This window comes from Pleurodeles waltl, chromosome 10, assembly GCF_031143425.1.
Source record: "Pleurodeles waltl isolate 20211129_DDA chromosome 10, aPleWal1.hap1.20221129, whole genome shotgun sequence".
Lineage (NCBI taxonomy): Eukaryota > Metazoa > Chordata > Amphibia > Caudata > Salamandridae > Pleurodeles > Pleurodeles waltl.
The window spans coordinates 26,862,534-26,880,415 of NC_090449.1; the positions used below are offsets into that span (position 1 = coordinate 26,862,534).

Consider the following 17,882-nt stretch of genomic DNA (forward strand, 5'->3'; position numbering starts at 1 on the left):
GGCACACTGTTCTAATGCAACTCACTGCAGTCCATTCAATTCATGAGCTGTCACTGGTGAATCTTCCTTCAGCTTTAATTGTGCAGCCAGCAGGAGGGATTGCAGCAGCTAAAAGCCAAACCCCACCTTCCACAGCACGGTGAGACCCCGAGGCAAAACCTGTGCAATTCTACTCACCTTGACAGGGATGCAGTCTATGGCAATGTCACTGGTAAACCTGTGGTGGCATGGGGAGCTTGAGCCTTTCAAAGTCCAAGTCCAAGACCACACCCTAGTGCACAGTGAGCAGTGGAGCCCACGTTCCATTCCAACTCCTCCCAGTGAGGTGGAAGGTTGTAGGGAGGTCATGGCATGGGAGGGAACTTAGCCCATCAGGCAGCAGCCACGTGTTCCACCCAGCCAGTCTCACACGGATGCATCTACTCATACCCGAATGAACTCACACTTCACCCACCTTTACACTGTGGCATCTACTCACACAGTAGTCCATGGTCTCACACAAGCACCCATCCACTCCCTCTCACACCGATGCATCTGTTCGTACACCAGTCCATGCACTCACACATGCAGACACCCAGTCACCCTTACACTGATGCATCTACTGACAAACGTGTCCATGCTCTCACACAAGCACACATCCACTCACTCCCACACGATGCATCTATTCGTACACCAGTCCATGCACTCCCACGTGCAGACACCCAGCCACCCTTACACTGATGCATCTACTGACACACGTGTCCATGCTCTCACACAAGCACCCATCCACTCGCTCTCACACCGATGCATCTGTTCGTACACCAGTCCATGCACTCCCACGTGCAGACACCCAGCCACCCTTACACTGATGCATCTACTGACACATTAGTCAATGCTCTCACATGCAGCGGTGGCTCCTCCACTATGGCGGAGCAGAAACCGCTGCAAATCCTTTCATTGTGAAAGGGGCAGGGCATTGGGGGTGACTAGCAGAGGGGAGTGCACAGTGCACTCCCTCAAAGCACATGTGTGTTTGGCCGGCCGGCCGGACACACATGCGTAGTAGGCTTTCTCCAGCCCAGCAACACAGTCGTCAGGCTGAAGAGAGCCTGGACAGGCTCCCAGTCTGCCTGGAAGCACCCTGGCTGAGCGCTCTCAGCCAATCCTGACGCTGCTCAGAGCAGCGTCAGAATTGGCCGCAGCACAGGCTGGGAGCCTGTGTCTGCCTGGCCCGGAGATGATGCAGGATCGGCGGCACAGAGGTACTTTTTTTATTTTTATGTTATTAATCCCCCCGCCTAGCCCACAGTAATACCCGTGAGCCACGACTGCTCACAAGTACACATCCACTCACTCACACCAACGCACCTACTAGTACACCAGTCCATGCATTCACAAATGCACACATCCATAAACAATTACACTGATGCATCTACTCATACAGAAGTCCATGCACTCACACACCCATCAACTCCAACTGGTGCATCTACTTGTATACGAGGCCAAGCACACACACACTCAATCTCACACCAGTAAATCCACTCATACACTAGCCCATGCACTTGCACACACCCACCTGCACACCGATGCATCTACTCACATATCAGCCCATGCACTCAGACACTCGTACATCCATCCTATTTCTCCCCAATGCATTAAATTGTACATCAGTTAATACGCATGCACGCTCACCCACTCTCACACCAATATTACCTATTTGTACACCAATACCTGCACTCACTACACATCCATTCACCCTTCACCGATGCATCTACTTGTACAACAGTGCGTGAACTCACAGGCACAGACCACTCCTCCCACACCACTGTATCTACTCACACACCAGTCCATGCACTCACATGCACACATCCACCCATCCTCACACTCATGCATCTACTCACACACCAGTCCATGCATATGCACATATCCACTCATTCCACCACAATGCATCTATTCGTACACCAGTCCATGCACTCACGTGCACACATCCTTACACTGATGCATTAATCACACACCTGTCCATGCATATGTACACATCCACTCATTCCACACCAATGCATCTATTTGTACACCAGTACATGCATTCACACACACACACTCCACACCAATGCATCTACTTGTACACCAGTGTATTAACTCATACGCACAGACCCACACACATCCTTACACTGATGCATTAATCACACACCTGTCCATGCAAACATACACATCCACTCATTCCACACCAATGCATCTATTTGTACAGTACACCAGTACATGCACTCACACTCCACACCGATGCATCTACTTGTACACAAGTGTATCAACTCACACGCACAGACCCACTCTCACACGGATGCATTTACTTGTACACCAGTCCATGCATACGCACACATCCACCCATGCTCACACTGCTGCAACTACTTGCACATCAGTCCATGCACTCACATGTTGTTCTTTAAGTCCTACTCTGTTTAATCTGTATGTTGCCCCGTTGGCAAATATCATCCGATCCTTAGGATTTATCCCGACCTCCTATGCCGATGACACTCAGCTCATCATCCCAATTAATAAGCCCTGGGAGGAGGTTGCAGATCGGTTCAATAACTGCATGCAAGAAGTTAGTAATTGGATGATGACCAACTGGTTGAAAATGAATGCCACCAAAACCGAAATCCTCTGTTTTGGGTCGGCAAAAGAGTCATGGAATCCCCGCTGGTGCCCTTCAGACTGTGGTATTCTTCCTGTTCCCACCACTATCAGTAGGAATTTGGGCATTCTCTTTGATGATCATTTATCTTTTTAAAGTCAGGTAAATCATACTTTAAAGATTTGCCTCTGGCTTATTAAAATGCTTAGGAAAATGTTTCCTTATCTCCAGTATGAATGGACAGTCTCTGCTATTTTAGCATTGGTTATGTCTAAAGTTAATTATTGTAATGCCTTATTCCTTAATTTGGACAAGGCTCTGGTTAGTAAGTTGCAACTGCTCCAGAATTCAGCTGCTAGAGCGGTTCGTAAACTCTTGCGGTGGGCATCAGTTAGTGGGAGCCTTAAACGACTACACAGGCTTCCGGTGGCTCAGCGTATTATTTTCAAATCACTCTGCCTGACTCACAAAGCAACTCACGGGATTGGTCTTTGCTACCTTACCACCAGGCTCTGTTGGCATGTTCCTAAGAGAAATCTGAGGTCTTCCAAGGCCTACAGAATCCAGGTCCCCCGTACTTACAAAGCCAAATGGGGCGACAAAGCCTTCACTGTGGCTACTGCAAAATGCTGGAACTCGCTGCCTTTAAACATCCGGCAAGAATCCTGTTATTTAAGGTTCAGGAAACTTGTTAAAACTTGGCTCTTCCCCAGATAGCCTTTGTTTGGCTCCCGGTTCGCTCTTCCACGCAAGTTTTCTTATCTCCTTCGGTCTGTCCATCTGGGGGGCTTCTTTGGTTTTGGTTCCCTCCCTTTTTCCCTCACCTTCTACACCAGCGTTTCAATGCTCTTTGTGAGTCGGAATGCACTTTATAAATACGCCATACATACATACATCCACCCACTCCCAGACCAATGCATCTACTTGTACACCAACCATGCACTCTTACCAATGGATCCGCTCATTCACTAGTCCATGCACTCACTCACACAAACACTCACCCTCACCCTCACACCAATGCATCCAGTGGCATAACAGCCCATGCTCTCACATACATCCACCCACCCACTCACACCAATGCATCCAGTGGCATAACAGCCCATGCTCTCACATCCACCCACCCACCCACTCACACCAATGCATCTACTTTTACACCAGTCCATGCACTTGTAAACCCACCCACTCTCATTTCAATACATCTACTCACACATGCCCCCATGTACTCATGCACATAAGCACCCATCTTCACACTGACGCATCTTCACATACACCACTCCCTTCCCATGCACACAAACCCATGTACTCACGCACACATCCACTCACTAGCCCAACTATGCATGGACTCATACACCAGTTTTTGCACCCACACAAGCATGCATCCACTCACTCTTGCACTAATGCATCTACTCGTACACCAAGCTATGCGCTCACATACATCCACCCGTTCATACCAGCGCATTTACTTGTCCACCAGGCCATGCATGCATCAACCGACTCGTACACCAGTTAATGAACTCACAAATGCACACACCCACTATCATGCCACTCCGTCCACGAACACACCAACACATCCATGCACTATGGCGATTCATTCACTGACACACTCATTATGCGCTCATGCCAGTCCATCCAGTGACACACCGAAACATCCATCCACTCGCACTAAATCATCCATCAGCACACAGCCCCACCCAAGCACTTCTACGCCAATCCATCCCTTCACTCCTACGGCCATCCACTCAGTGTCACACACACGCACTGACACCGATTCATACGCTGACACATCCACCCATCGACTCAAACTTCCAGGTCCAGGCAGATATTGGAGTCCCCCGATGGAACGTTTTGCAACCTTACTCACTTCCTGCTTTTTTCGAAAGTTGCTTGGGCACAGATGCCACCACTACAGGCACAGTGCGGCTGGAACTGAAAGCGAGGGGAGGTGCAAGCACTTTAGCAGTTAAGCGGTAAATAAAGATGAATTATACATCTGCCCTGGAAGGTCCGGGGATGGAGCGGGGCTTAGGAGCCGGGCCACTAGGCCTGGCAGCCAAGCGAGAGCTGGCTCAGCCCTCTTCATACCTTGACAAGGCTTGCCTGGCAGCCAGAGCTTCCTCTCCTGATCCATCAGGCCATCAAATATTAATGCGCTTCTCTGGAAATGGCCTCCTCTAATGCCAAACCTCCAGGGAGGGAAAAGGGACGCGGCCAGCTAAACCGACCTGAAGAGGAAAGAAGAAGCATGGGGGCAGCAGCCCAGGGGAGGCACAGCTGGCCCAGTTAATGTGGGAGCATTCAAGGCCCAGTACAGGAGGGAGAGGAGTACTCGCCCAGCAGGTGTCATCCATAGGGACCACTGCACGGTTACCCATAATTCCTGCAACACGCGACGAGACCTTCAGAATCACCCCAGCCCTGATTCAATCAGCAGATCAAGCCTCACTGCAATCACTTCATCCTCAAGGGAGCACGAGCAATGTGGCTGATGCACTGCACCTTAAGGCCCTCAAGGCATAAATGTATCACACCATGAGGCCCAGAAGGAGGAGCTGCACTGCACAGTGAGGCCCAGAAGGAGGAGCTGCACTGCACAGTGAGGCCCAGAATGAGGAGCTGCACTGCACAGTGAGGCCCAGAAGGCAGAGCTGCACTGCACAATGAGGCCCAGAAGGCAGAGCTGCACTGCACAATGAGGCCCAGAAGGAGGAGCTGCACTGCACCATGAGGCCCAGAAGGCAGAGCTGCACTGCACAGTGAGGCCCAGAAGGAGGAGCTGCACTGCACAGTGAGGCCCAGAAGGCAGAGCTGCACTGCACAGTGAGGCCCAGAAGGCAGAGCTGCACTGCACAGTGAGGCCCAGAAGGCAGAGCTGCACTGCACAGTGAGGCCCAGAAGGCAGAGCTGCACTGCACAGTGAGGCCCAGAAGGCAGAACTGCACTGCACCATGAGGCCCAGAAGGCAGAGCTGCACTGCACAGTGAGGCCCAGAAGGCAGAGCTGCACTGCACAGTGAGGCCCAGAAGGCAGAGCTGCACTGCACAGTGAGGCCCAGAAGGAGGAGCTGCACTGCACAGTGAGGCCCAGAAGGAAGAGCTGCACTGCACAGTGAGGCCCAGAAGGCGGAGCTGCACTGCACAGTGAGGCCCAGAAGGCGGAGCTGCACTGCACAGTGAGGCCCAGAAGGCGGAGCTGCACTGCACAGTGAGGCCCAGAAGGCGGAGCTGCACTGCACAATGAGGCCCAGAAGGCAGAGCTGCACTGCACCGTGAGGCCCAGAAGGGGGAGCTGCACTGCACAGTGAGGCCCAGAAGGCAGAGCTGCACTGCACCGTGAGGCCCAGAAGGCAGAGCTGCACTGCACAGTGAGGCCCAGAAGGCAGAGCTGCACTGCACAATGAGGCCCAGAAGGCGGAGCTGCACTGCACAATGAGGCCCAGAAGGCGGAGCTGCACTGCACAGTGAGTCCCAGAAGGCAGAGCTGCACTGCACAGTGAGTCCCAGAAGGCAGAGCTGCACTGCACAGTGAGTCCCAGAAGGCAGAGCTGCACTGCACAGTGAGTCCCAGAAGGCAGAGCTGCACTGCACAGTGAGTCCCAGAAGGCAGAGCTGCACTGCACAGTGAGTCCCAGAAGGCAGAGCTGCACTGCACAATGAGTCCCAGAAGGAGGAGCTGCACTGCACAATGAGGCCCAGAAGGAGGAGCTGCACTGCACAGTGAGGCCCAGAAGGCAGAGCTGCACTGCACAGTGAGGCCCAGAAGGCAGAGCTGCACTGCACAGTGAGGCCCAGAAGGCAGAGCTGCACTGCACAATGAGGCCCAGAAGGCAGAGCTGCACTGCACAATGAGGCCCAGAAGGCAGAGCTGCACTGCACAATGAGGCCCAGAAGGCGGAGCTGCACTGCACAGTGAGTCCCAGAAGGCAGAGCTGCACTGCACAGTGAGTCCCAGAAGGCAGAGCTGCACTGCACAGTGAGTCCCAGAAGGCAGAGCTGCACTGCACAATGAGTCCCAGAAGGAGGAGCTGCACTGCACAGTGAGGCCCAGAAGGAGGAGCTGCACTGCACAGTGAGGCCCAGAAGGCAGAGCTGCACTGCACAGTGAGGCCCAGAAGGCAGAGCTGCACTGCACAGTGAGGCCCAGAAGGCAGAGCTGCACTGCACAGTGAGGCCCAGAAGGCAGAGCTGCACTGCACAGTGAGGCCCAGAAGGCAGAGCTGCACTGCACCGTGAGGCCCAGAAGGCAGAGCTGCACTGCACAGTGAGGCCCAGAAGGAGGAGCTGCACTGCACCGTGAGGCCCAGAAGGCAGAGCTGCACTGCACAGTGAGGCCCAGAAGGCAGAGCTGCACTGCACAGTGAGGCCCAGAAGGCAGAGCTGCACTGCACCATGAGGCCCAGAAGGAGGAGCTGCACTGCACAGTGAGGCCCAGAAGGAGGAGCTGCACTGCACAGTGAGGCCCAGAAGGCAGAGCTGCACTGCACAGTGAGGCCCAGAAGGCAGAGCTGCACTGCACAGTGAGGCCCAGAAGGCAGAACTGCACTGCACCATGAGGCCCAGAAGGCAGAGCTGCACTGCACAATGAGGCCCAGAAGGCAGAGCTGCACTGCACAGTGAGGCCCAGAAGGCAGAGCTGCACTGCACAGTGAGGCCCAGAAGGAGGAGCTGCACTGCACAGTGAGGCCCAGAAGGCAGAGCTGCACTGCACAGTGAGGCCCAGAAGGCAGAGCTGCACTGCACAGTGAGGCCCAGAAGGCGGAGCTGCACTGCACAGTGAGGCCCAGAAGGCAGAGCTGCACTGCACAGTGAGGCCCAGAAGGCGGAGCTGCACTGCACAATGAGGCCCAGAAGGCAGAGCTGCACTGCACCATGAGGCCCAGAAGGGGGAGCTGCACTGCACAGTGAGGCCCAGAAGGCAGAGCTGCACTGCACCATGAGGCCCAGAAGGCAGAGCTGCACTGCACAGTGAGGCCCAGAAGGCGGAGCTGCACTGCATCATGATGCCCAGAAGGCAGAGCTGCACTGCACAGTGAGGCCCAGAAGGCGGAGCTGCACTGCATCATGATGCCCAGAAGGCAGAGCTGCACTGCACAGTGAGGCCCAGAAGGAGGAGCTGCACTGCACAGTGAGGCCCAGAAGGCAGAGCTGCACTGCACAGTGAGGCCCAGAAGGCAGAGCTGCACTGCACAATGAGGCCCAGAAGGCAGAGCTGCACTGCACAATGAGGCCCAGAAGGCGGAGCTGCACTGCACAGTGAGTCCCAGAAGGCAGAGCTGCACAGCACAGTGAGTCCCAGAAGGCAGAGCTGCACTGCACAGTGAGTCCCAGAAGGCAGAGCTGCACTGCACAATGAGTCCCAGAAGGAGGAGCTGCACTGCACAATGAGGCCCAGAAGGAGGAGCTGCACTGCACAGTGAGGCCCAGAAGGCAGAGCTGCACTGCACAGTGAGGCCCAGAAGGCAGAGCTGCACTGCACAGTGAGGCCCAGAAGGCAGAGCTGCACTGCACAGTGAGGCCCAGAAGGCAGAGCTGCACTGCACCATGAGGCCCAGAAGGCAGAGCTGCACTGCACAGTGAGGCCCAGAAGGAGGAGCTGCACTGCACAGTGAGGCCCAGAAGGCAGAGCTGCACTGCACAGTGAGGCCCAGAAGGCAGAGCTGCACTGCACAATGAGGCCCAGAAGGCAGAGCTGCACTGCACCATGAGGCCCAGAAGGAGGAGCTGCACTGCACAGTGAGGCCCAGAAGGAGGAGCTGCACTGCACAGTGAGGCCCAGAAGGCAGAGCTGCACTGCACAGTGAGGCCCAGAAGGCAGAGCTGCACTGCACAGTGAGGCCCAGAAGGCAGAGCTGCACTGCACAATAAAGCCCAGAAGGAGGAGCTGCACTGCACTGCACAGTGAGGCCCAGAAGGCAGAGCTGCACTGCACAATGAGGCCCAGAAGGCAGAGCTGCACTGCACAGTGAGGCCCAGAAGGAGGAGCTGCACTGCACAGTGAGGCCCAGAAGGAGGAGCTGCACTGCACAGTGAGGCACAGAAGGCAGAGCTGCACTGCACCGTGAGGCCCAGAAGGCAGAGCTGCACTGCACAGTGAGGCCCAGAAGGCAGAGCTGCACTGCACAGTGAGGCCCAGAAGGCAGAGCTGCACTGCACAGTGAGGCCCAGAAGGCAGAGCTGCACTGCACAGTGAGGCCCAGAAGGCAGAGCTGCACTGCACAATAAAGCCCAGATACTTCACCTCCCGGCTTCGGCCTGCTACCTGTAGTGTCCCAGAAGGCTCAATCCTATCCCTTTCACTCTTCAACCTCTACATGGAAGCCTTAAGCCAACTACTGGAAAACGCAGGTATCACACTACGTCACTGCGGACGGCATGCACCTCCACCTAGAATTCTCCCCACACAACGACATCTCATCCATCAAGGGAGGCTTGGAAAAGATTTACACTTGGCTGGCAGACAACTCCCTGAAACTCAACTCTAAGAAAACCGAATTCCTGCTAATATCCAGCTAATCCTACACAAACACTGAACCAACCCTAATTGTAATGCTGGCAGAGTGTGGCTGCACATCCCTGTGACTACTGCAGGATCTCTTGGATGTCTCATTGACAGCACCTCTCATTCCAACCACACATCAATAAACTATCCCTATCTGCCAATTTCCACTTGCACCACTGGAAAAGAATTAAGCATCTACACCCTAAGAATCAATTACACACTGTTGCTCATGCACTTGTGACCTAGTCTATCTTAGGTGTGGACAACGCCACCCTAGCTGGACTCTTTAGTAACTCACCACTTCCCCTAAATGCAGTCCTTTATTCCAGTTTGTCTGATCTTGGACAAAAGAGAATTCAACCACATCTCCTCAATACTGGACAAATCCAAAGAACCCCTCCAAGGGCTGGATTAAATTCACACTATGCTGCATTACAAGTGAAGCGTTTCGCGTAGGCAGGCCTAGTTACCCATCTGATCCAGTGACAGTTTCCTGTGGATCAAGAACCATAGCCAGGCTGATCTCTTGCTCGAACCTCCTGTATTCAGAACATCGCGAACTGAAAGACAAGCGTTCTCTGGATCTGCCCACACCACCTACAATACACTCCCAATTCAGGTAAGAATGGCTCCAGACATCCTCTCCTTCCAAGGATTCAAGACTCTTCTGGTCACGTGATACCTGCAGGATGGACACGCTGCACAGCTTTGATGCCCCCCAGAAGCCAGTGCAATGTAGTCTCATCTACACTCCAAGCATCCCCATCCCGTCCTCTGGCTCTTAAGTCTGCTTGTTTCACAAAATATTAACGCATTGTTCTTGTCTCTCTTTGCATTGCCCTGTTCCTTACTCCTGAGGCTTTCCTGCCTCCTCCTCCTAAGCCTGCCCTTTGTTTGAATGCTCTCTAGTTTGACATGCTCGCCTGTGTAGTTCATAGTTCTCTGTACAGCGCCGGTATGCCCTTTTGGTGAAATGGCGCTATAGAAATACACACATAAATAAATGCCTTCACGTCTTTAGTCTGCACGAGTGCATGTGGTCGGTCTGGGTTCCTATTCCAATTTAGGAGACTTCGCATTCATTCTTTATGTGTAGTTTAGGTGGAAATGCCTGAGACATGACTGGCAGAGGGGCGAATAAATTCAAATGAAAGTAGGAATCCCTGTTGAAATTCAGTTCAGAGTTGTAGTGGACTCTAGCACGTCAAGGAAATGCAGGAAATAAAACGTAAAGATGTAAAAGCTTAACTTTCTAAGGTTCTCGCAGAACAATGTTAAAAGGAAATGTATGTTTAAAGTGATGTGTTAATGTGTTTAAGAAGGACCTCCCTGATAAGAAGGCCCAGAATTAGAGTCTAAAATAGAGCAGGGACATTCTGACTCCGCACCAGAACACATCCCATAACCACAAACTTCACCTGATGCATCTTAAGTGTAGTGAAGTCTGACTATCAACTGAGCGCCTGACGGGGATGTACAGAGAAGAATGAACTTCATCTTTCAAAACAAAATAAATCATATTCATTTTGACACTACTAGGAACATGTCTTCCGCTTGAGAGCAAAGGATGGCCTAACAGAGTCCCAGAGGATCCACGGCTGTTCTCTGGGCGCGAAAACTGAAGAGAAGTCATCAGTTCCTAGCGCTCTGGAGCTATCCCAACTGTTGGGACTGATCATGTGGGCGCCTGTCCTGGTGCAGGGTGGGCACACGACCGCTCTCACAATGCAATGATCATTGGAGGAGTCAATGACATCAGAAGAAGTTATGGGATTTAAACCAGTTGAGCACTGACACCCCTAGAGCGCCAGGAACATTTAAGGATTTTGGGGGCCTTGGGCCAAGCGTATTTTAGGGGTCTCTATTCGGAACAGCTTTGAATTTATGAACCTATTTCAGCTCTTTCTTGCCCTGTTCGGCCAGGTCACTGACGGTGCACAGACACACTCGGCCAAATTCTAAATGTGTTTGCAGTTAGTGACTTGTGCTTGCGATATTGTAACTTAGCAGCAGCTCATGAATATTACTGGCAATAATCTCTGTGAGACCCCCCCCCCCCCCCCCCACACACAATTTCTCATATGTGGGGTCCTGTTTTGATCTAAAAGAACTTTTGTATGAATGCTGCATGAAACAAACAACATTTCTTCACTAAATGTCTGTAATACTCTCTCCCACATCACCCACATTAATAGTAACTAAAAGAAACCGGTATTTAAAACAATCTGTTTCAGAAGTATTCGAGTCCGTCATGGAAGGACTCTCTGCAGAACAGAGCTGGCTATCAGGGGCCTCCGAGAGCCCACTGTGTCCACACCTTAGAACGTCGCTGTACAGCGCCAACATAACTGGGAACCAAGAGAGCGCTGTGCGCACTTGAGAGCCATAAAGACCGATTCAATATTACTATGTACATAAGGTATAATGCAAGCTTGTGTACATAAATGGAGAGGGAGGGTTCAAGAATGCATACGTTATGGGTAGTGGGGACCCACTGAAGAGCGTGTGCATACCAGGGCAGAAGAAGCAATTCAAGGCTGCACATAAGAGGGAGTGATTCACGGTTGTGCACAGAGCTGGGGGGGAACTGAGAAGGAATAGAGGATCGCAGGTTAAGGTTTTTACTGCATCAGTCCTCTCTGACTTGCACAATTGCTGCAAAGTGGACCTGTTAGGGCCCATCTCGGCCATCACGGTGGGAGAGACGATGATATTGGTGGAGGGACTCCATTTTATACGTTTATTTGGATCAAGTTTATCATAAAATGGAATTCTGAAATGTGATGCATTGGTTCTAGGACTGTATGTTCAAAATAAGAAACCAAACGTTGTGTGATGAGGGGAAGAATGAATGTTAACGAATGGTCGTTAAAGGTATCAACAAAAATACAGTTTCCTTACAAAAGACTGAAACCCATATTTTATTTTACAGGTTGTTTCACAAGATGAACTAATACATTCGCTTTTGGTTGTTTTTTTTCCATAAAATTGGAGGGAGAAGTATTCTCAAACCACCGTCCAAGAGAGGCATAGTTTATTTAAACCAAAACTTCCAGAATATCACTATTCTACCTGGCATTAAGTTTTTGTGTGTAACCAAATTCACCTCGGTTAATTTTGAAGTGTTGATGTTTTGTGTCCTTTTTGTTTCATTGCTTTTTGTTCACTTTTATTTTTTTACCAAACCCTATGGTTTTAAGTTTGTATTTGTTTTTTTGCATTACTGATTATTTAAAAATACTGTTTACTAACGCCTTTCTCTTCTACTGTGTGCTTGTTTATTCCGTTTTTTGTAAATTTAAAAGCATAATTTAGTTTCAAGTAGCTCTATGTATATATTTGTCTCACTTCAGGTGTGCTGCATACTTCGAACGTCAAGCACTGTGGTGCCGGGGTTTCCTGCGCTCCTGCCACATAGAAAGGTCTGCCCTGCTTCCGGTTTCTGTCTTTGCACAGTTAGGGGGCAGCTCGCGGACCCATCATGCCGCCCGGTGCCCGCAGAGCTCCCCGGCCCCTGCACTGCCCACCTCCCCGTGAACGGCCCTGGACGCAGTGGCCGGGGTTGTTCCGCGTTATCAGTGGCTGTGCCTCATTAGCACCCCAGTGGACTCTGCGACACGTTTAAGGGTTCCTACATCTCGCCTGTTCATTAGCAGCTCTGGTCCCCTTCCTCGCCCTCTGCCGGGCTCCTTTTCGGGTGCACCCGGGGCCTCCGTGCCACGCTATCCCACGAGGGGCGCTTTAAAAGATGCGCGGCCTGGCTTCTTGGCATTAATAATAGAGCGGGGAGAAGTTGCCTTTTCTTATATCCTGGTAATGGACAGCTCCGGTGCTTCCTGCCAGCATCTCCTCTCGGAGTGACGGCTGCCCCCTCCCTCGCCCCCCAGGGCCGCTGCACTATCTGTGTCACTTCATATTACTCGGATAATTACAGGCACCTGGCCTCGCCTGTGCCCTCGCTGCAGGCAGGGAGGGGGCTTTTACAGACTAGCTTTTAGGGGCTGTGAGGGGGGATGCCAGCCGAACCTGGCACGGGCATCAGTGCCGGGGACCCACGGGGGTGTGCGGCGAGGCCAGCTCTGGCACTGAGACAATACATGCGGGCACTCTACCTGTCTTCAAGTTTCAGCTCATTCACTCTTACAGGACTCTGCTCGGACATTTATGTATTTAATGCGGAGGTTTAAAAAAAAAAACTAAATGTATGGGACATGGGCTGTCCGTAAAGAAAAACACACATAAAAAACAAAGCTTATTCCGGTCCTACCCACCAGCCTCCCGTCCTTGTACTGCGCCAAGAAGCCTCCACCTCTGACCGCCCTGCAAAATGTAAATTACTGCACCTGCTTCTGCTATCTGTCTTTTTAGACAATTAACGTATCTCTGCCACAGGTCACAGGTGCCATATCTCAAAGGATGGGCATTATACTCCTGCCACCTGTCACAGGTGGCCCATATCAAAGGTTGGACAGTGCCCCCATGCCATCCATCACAAGTGCCCTATCTCAATGGATGGGCTCTGCACTCATGCCACCCGTCACTGGTGCCCTATCTCAGGCAGTGGCATGAGGAGTGTAAGACAGAGGGGTGAGTGTCACTGCCAGGCAGTGGCCTAAGGAGTGGAAGACAGAGAAGCGAGTGTCACTGCCAGGCAGTGACCTAAGGAGTGTAAGACAGAGAAGCGAGTGTCACTGCCAGGCAGTGGAATGAGTGTAAGACAGAGGGGCGAGTGTCACTGCCAGGCAGTGGCATGAGTGTAACACAGAGGGGTGAGGGGCAATGCCATGCAGTGACATAAGGAGTGTAAGACAGAGGGGCGAGTGTCAGCCAGGCAGTTGCATAAGGAGTGTAAGACAGAGGAGCGAGTGTCCTGCCAGGCAGTGGCATATGGAGTGTAAGGCAGAGGAGTGAGTGTCACTGCCAAGCAGTGGCATAAGGAGTGAAAGACAGAGAAGCGAGTGTCACTGCCAGGCAGTGGCATGAATGTTAGACAGAGGGGCGAGTGTCACTGCCAGGGAGTGGCCTAAGGAGTGTAAGACAGAGGGGCGAGTGTCTCTGCCAGGCATTGGCATGAGGAGTGTAAGACAGAGGGGGTGAGTGTCTCTGCCAGGCATTGGCATGAGGAGTGTAAGACAGAGGGGGTGAGTGTCTCTGCCAGACAGTGGGCTAAGGAGTGTAAGACTGAGGGGCGAGTGTCACTGCCAGGCAGTGGGCTAATGAGTGTAAGACAGAGGGGGTGAGAGTCACCGCCAGGCAGCGGACTGAGTGTAAGACAGAGGGGTAAATGTCACTGCCAGGCAGTGGCATAAGGAGTGTAAGACAGAGGGGTGTCAGCCAGGCAGTGGCATAAGGAGTGTAAGAGGGGTGAGTGTCACTGCCAGACAGTGTCTAAAGGAGTGTAAGACAGAGGGGTGAGTGTCACTGCCAGGCAGTGGCATAAGGAGTGTAAGAGGGGTGAGTGTCACTGGCAGGCAGTGGCATAAGGAGTGTAAGACAGAGGGGTGAGTGTCACTGCCAGGCAGTGGCATAAGGAGTGTAAGAGGGGTGAGTGTCACTGGCAGGCAGTGGCATAAGGAGTGTAAGACAGAGGGGTGTCAGCCAGGCAGTGACATAAGGAGTGTAAGAGGGGTGAGTGTCACTGCCAGACAGTGTCTAAAGGAGTGTAAGACAGAGGGGCGAGTGTCACTGCCAGGCAGTGGCATAAGGAGTGTAAGAGGGGTGAGTGTCACTGGCAGGCAGTGACATAAGGAGTGTAAGAGGGGTGAGTGTCACTGCCAGGCAGTGGCATAAGGAGTGTAAGAGGGGTGAGTGTCACTGCCAGGCAGTGTCTAAAGGAGTGTAAGACAGAGGGGTGAGTGTCACTGCCAGGCAGTGGCATAAGGAGTGTAAGAGGGGTGAGTGTCACTGCCAGGCAGTGGCATAAGGAGTGTAAGAGGGGTGAGTGTCACTGCCAGACAGTGTCTAAAGGAGTGTAAGACAGAGGGGTGAGTGTCACTGCCAGGCAGTGGCATAAGGAGTGTAAGAGGGATGAGTGTCACTGGCAGGCAGTGGCATAAGGAGTGTAGGACAGAGGGGTGAGTGTCACTGCCAGGCAGTGGCATAAGGAGTGTAAGAGGGGTGAGTGTCACTGGCAGGCAATGGCATAAGGAGTGTAGGACAGAGGGACGAGAGTCACTTCATCACCCCCAGCAGTGTTAGCGGCTGTGCAATACCCAGGGTCTAGTCTCACTGCACACTGCCTGTGCTCCGGGGGCAGGCACACCACTACTGTTCCAGGTTTAATGCAGAACACCATGGCCTGATTACTTATTGAAAAGATATTCACCGCCCGATAAATAAGGATACCCCGGGGTATGTTATTTATCCGGTAGATACATAACACCTATCATGAGTTTATAGGGAATAACATGCAGATGTTCGTGTTTACAACAAAATCATTATGACACGGTAAATACAGTATGCTTTCCCTTGTAAAATTTCGGCAGATTTGACCCGTGGAAATTTAACGAATGTTGGGGTATTTATCGCATCCGATAATAAAACCAAACTCATAATTATGTCCCGTGTGCACTGCGAGGGAATTAACCGCCCAAGTTGTAACCAGGCCGTACATTCCGTACCTGAGAGATGCAGGACCCCTGGCGAGGGCCTCACTGCGCCGTCTGAACCCCGGCACTCTCTTTCTAGGGGTGCAGGACTTCCGCGGTGAGTATCACTACAATCTGCCAGGCTGTGCATGCGGGGTGCACCAGAAGGCAAGCCTCACTGCAAGGCAGTGCTCAAGAGCACTGCCAGCCACTGAGGAGTGAGTCCCACTGCACAGCCCCAGGCTGTGTCCAGGAAGTGTGTACTACACTGAGGAGTCACCTCGCGGCACACCCCCAGGGTGTGTCCATGAAGGGTGTACCACACCGAGGAGTGATCTCACTGCACACCCCCAGGCTGTGTTCAGAAGGAGTGTACCACACCTAGGGGTTCCTCACTGTACACCCCAGGCTGTGACATTGAGGGATGTACCACACTGAGGAGTGACCTCGCTGCACACCCCCAGGATGTATCCAGGAAGTGTGTACTACACTGAGGAGTGACCTCGCTGCACACCCCCCAGACTGTGCTCACGAGGAGTGTACCATCCTGAGGAGTGACCTCGCTGCACACCCCCAGGCTGTGTTTATGAAGGGTGTACCACACGAGGAGTGACCTCACTGCACACCACCAGGCTGTGACAATGAGGGGTGTACCACACCGAGTGACCTCGCTGCACACTCCCAGGCTGTGTCCATGAAGGGTGTACCACACCGAGGAGTCACCTCGCTGCACCCAGGCTGTGTTCATGAAGGTTGTAACACACTGAGGGGTGACCTCACTGCACACCCCCAGGATGTATCCAGGAAGTGTGTACTACACTGAGGAGTGACCTCGCTGCACCCCCCCCAGACTGTGCTCACGAGGAGTGTACCATCCTGAGGAGTGACCTCGCTGCACACCCCCAGGCTGTGTTTATGAAGGGTGTACCACACGAGGAGTGACCTCACTGCACACCACCAGGCTGTGACAATGAGGTGTGTACCACACCGAGTGACCTCGCTGCACACTCCCAGGCTGTGTCCATGAAGGGTGTACCACACCGAGGAGTCACCTCGCTGCACCCAGGCTGTGTTCATGAAGGTTGTACCACACTGAGGGGTGACCTCACTGCACACCCCGAGGCTGCATTCACGAGGAGTGTACCACACCGAGGTGGCACCTCACTGCACACCCCCAGGCTGTGTCCATGAAGGGGGTACCACACTGAGGAGTGACCTCGCTGCACACCACCAGGCTGTGTCCTTGAAGGGTGTACCACACAAGGAGTGACCTCGCTGCACCCCACCAGGGCTGTGTTCACGAGGGGTGTACCATGCCAAGGGCCAACCTCCCTACACACACGCGGTCTGTGTTCACGAGGGGTGTACCACACCGAGGAGTGACCTCACAGCACAAACCCCCAGGCTGTGTTAATGAGGAGTGTACTACACCGAGGGGTGACCTCGCTGCACACCCCCAGGCTGTGTTCATGAGAAGTGTACCACACTGAGAGACCTCACTGAACACCCCCAAGCTGTGTTCACGAGGAGGGTACGACACAGAGATCTTAGCACGCCCCCAGGGTGTGTTCAGGAGGAGTGTGGGACACCGGAGGCTGAGTCTAAGCGACATGCAACTTACGAGCCCCAATCAGGGTGAAACTCGTTTTGGGTGCACGTGGTCCGGTTCAGAGAGGTCTTTGGCTTGATGTTTCGGGCCGGCCTGTTCCACTAGAGTAGGGCCAGTGCTCTAAAAATGCATGTACTGCCCAGTACTCAATACCTGCGCCTCCTCAATTTGAAAGAGAGAGTACCTGCACTTCTCAGCACTGCTGCAATACATTTAATGGGAGAGTACCGGCACTTCTCAGCACTGCTGCAGTACATTTAATGGGAGAGTACCTGCACTTCTCAGCAATGCTGCAGTACATTTAAAGTGAGAGTACCTGCACTTCTCAGCACTGCTGCAGTACATTTAATGGGAGAGTACCTGGACTTCTCAGCACTGCTGCAATACATTTAATGGGAGAGTACCGGCACTTCTCAGCACTGCTGTAGTACATTTAATGGGCGAGTACCAGCACTTCTCAGTACTGCTGCAGTACATTTTATGGGAGAGTACCTGCACTTCTCAGCACTGCTGCAGTACATTTAATGGGAGAGTACCGGCACTGCCTGTCAGACAGTCATCACTCCGCTCTGTCAGTGCACCT

At 52.7% G+C, this 17,882-nt stretch overlaps 1 protein-coding gene across 2 annotated transcripts in view; it reads right to left on the reverse strand.

The window, feature by feature from the left end:
* GRIPAP1 (GRIP1 associated protein 1) overlaps positions 1–17,882 on the reverse strand; it is a 485,545-nt gene that overhangs the window by 182,876 nt on the left and 284,787 nt on the right. The window lies entirely within an intron of this gene.